The sequence below is a fragment of the Balaenoptera physalus genome (assembly GCF_965194825.1).
Source record: "Balaenoptera physalus genome assembly, chromosome: 7".
Taxonomy (NCBI): Eukaryota; Metazoa; Chordata; class Mammalia; order Artiodactyla; family Balaenopteridae; genus Balaenoptera; species Balaenoptera physalus.
Window position 1 is genome coordinate 16,915,118 of NC_138886.1, and position 2,822 is coordinate 16,917,939.

At 45.8% G+C, this 2,822-nt stretch overlaps 1 pseudogene across 1 annotated transcript; it reads right to left on the reverse strand.

Annotated features, from left to right (window-relative positions):
• Positions 1-1,130: 1,130 nt before the first annotated feature.
• Positions 1,131-1,559, reverse strand: LOC309664721 (large ribosomal subunit protein P1 pseudogene; annotated as a pseudogene). The gene has a single exon. The product of its transcript is annotated as a large ribosomal subunit protein P1 pseudogene (transcript).
• Positions 1,560-2,822: the final 1,263 nt, after the last annotated feature.

Below are 2,822 nucleotides of genomic sequence, written 5' to 3' on the forward strand. Positions count from 1 at the left end.
GTGGTCTGACCGGACTCCTGGGTTTGTGTTCCATAAAATTAAAGGACTTCAGAGAAGCAGAGCAGCAAAGAGGGGTATGGGAAGATCTCTTGGATGACCCTAGAGGATAAGGGATCTAATAGGATTTCCTTGGTAGAAAGAAGGAGAAAGGACCCAGGCTGCAAAGAATACAGCAACTCCCAGTCCCACCTTCAATACCTCCGTGAGTTTCGGAAGAGGATGAGAGTCTAGAAAGAGATGATACAAAGCTCTGCCAGGATCAGGGGTTAAAACTGCCCTCAATAATTTCAGCTTCCATTGTGATCAGTGTGTGTGTGTGTATATATATATATCTATATCCTGGCTGGGAAGGGACCACTTCCTCCAAATCGCTCTTTGAAGCACGTTCTTGTAATTGAACCCTAGCCCCAGATGTCCCTGGCATTTTTTTTTTAAAGCAAAAATTTATTTTTAATCAATGTCCTTTCTGCCGTGGGTAGTGGAATAAACAATAGGCTCTCACCCCAGGGAAATGGGCATGGCTTGCTGCTCAGAAATATGGGTGGTGAAATTAATCAAAGCCCTTCTACTTTCAGCTGCTGACCCTAGACTCATGTGTGGAAACCCATACCATCATTACTATCATTATATGCATCATTTTCATTAAATCCTTATCAACTAAAGAGGTAGATTTCATGATCATACCTGTTTTTCAGATGAGGAAGTGGAGGCAAAGAGAGAGGTGAGGCAGGTCGAACTGGAGTGGTCAGGGCTAGAATCTGGGCAGTCTGGCTCCAGAGCCTGTGCTCTTAACTAGCATGCTACTTCCTGCCATCACCTATTGTAGTATACTGCCTCCCAATTAGCAATGTCTTCCTCATACCCACTTGGAATCTGTCTTTTGGTACCCACTCTAAGCTTAAGACTATTAAAAGCCAACCATCCTACTCACTACGTAATCAGAGGCCACCAAAGTGAGCCACAGACAACTCATGCAAGTTTTAAGAACCAGTTGTCACCTCTCGTTTCTACCCCTTCTTCTCACTTTCTCCCCATTCCCTTGTTTATCCCTCCTCTTGGCTTTGCCTGTGGCCCCATGCTTGCATCTAAAATTGGACTAAATTTGGCTTTCATTTTTTAATCCACTATACTTTTTTTTTTGCGCTCAGCTTTTTATTGAACGTGTTACTAAAGAGGTTTAGTCAAAAAGACCAAAGCCCATGTCATCATCAGACTCTTCAGATTCTTCTTTCTTTGCTTCCACTTTCTTCTCCTCAGCTGGGGCAGCAGTGGTGGAGGGGGCAAGACCTCCTGCTGGGGCAGCACCAGCTGCTGGGGCAGGTCCACCTGCCCCCATGTTGCAGATGAGGCTCCCGATGTTGACATTGGCCAAAGCCTTTGCAAACAAGCCTGGCCAGAAAGGTTCAACATTTACACCGGCTGCTTTAATGAGGGCATTGATCTTATCCTCCGTGACCATCACCTCATCGTCATGCAGGATGAGGGCCAAGTAGATACAGGCGAGCTCCAAGACGGAGGCCATGGTGTGGGCGAGTGCTAGGCAGGGGCTGCCGGACGCGGTGCTAGTCACCGGATGAAGTGAGGGACTCACCCCAACGTGGCCTTAGCTGCCTCGGAAGGACAGAGCACCTTAGCGGCAGCTGAGGAAAAGCTAATCCACTATACTTTTAAAGGAAAAGAATTGTCTGACTTTCCCACTCCAGACTCAAATTGGATCTCCCAAATGCTTTGGCTAGTTTTATGGAGCTAGTTCAAACCCTCTTGACCCCAATTTCAGCATCAACTATGTCTGTTCCAACTCCTCAAAAAAAGGTGCCATTGGCCTTCCAGTTTTCCTTTTGTTATTGTCAGTGTTTATTTTTTTAAGCTAGTGTTTGTTGAGTTCTTGCTTTGTACCAAGCACTGTGCTAAGCACTTGCTCTGTTTTGTCTCACTTGATTCACCCCTAAACCCTGTGGGGTAAGTATTAGTATTATCTCTATTGTACAGACAAACGAATTGAGCCCCAGCAAGATTCACTCACTTGCATAGGTTTGCACAGCTATAAGTAGACAGATAGGACCCAAGCCCATGTCTGGCTGACACCAAATTTCTCTCTTCTAGGGCTTCACAAAACAAGCCTAAATCTTCCTTCATATGTCAGCCTTTTAAATATTAGCCAACAATTCTTACGTTTGCCTGAGTCTCCTTTAGTTCCAACAACCACAGGTCCAACCACACGCTTCATTTGCCGTGATTTTACCTTCATCTCCTCATCAGCCTTCTCTCTCCTCAGTGTGTCCAGCGTTAATCTGCTTTTGGAGTTTGGTGTAGACCTGCATTCACTACTCCAGGTGTGGCCTGATTAACATAACATGTACAGTTGGCCTGTCCCCTCCTTCATCCTTTAGGGTCTGTTTCTGGTGATGAACTCATACATTATTTCAACAGCCTCTAAGGCCCTAATCAGCAGAATGAATGAGTCCAGAGAGAAATTGCTTCGGAGGGTGTCGACTGTTAGCTCTGGAAATGGATAAAGTGAATGAAAGTAGAGGAGAAACAAAGCCTGGTGAGGAAGACTGTTAGGAGACTAGACTCTTGTGATGGGAGTGGGGGGTCATTGACCGTAGATGCATCGGTTCACATGTAACGTATTACCCCACATCCGGACTCCAATGGTCCAGCTCTTACCTGAAAATTCCCTGGTGGGAAGGCCACCTTGAGGCCATCTGATGTACTTACCTTAGTGTTCTGCTCAGCAGTTAGTGTTTTTGGTGCTGGGCCCCCTTGGTCCTTGTGATCCTGTGACATAATGGAATCAAATTAAAGGCCCATTTACCAGC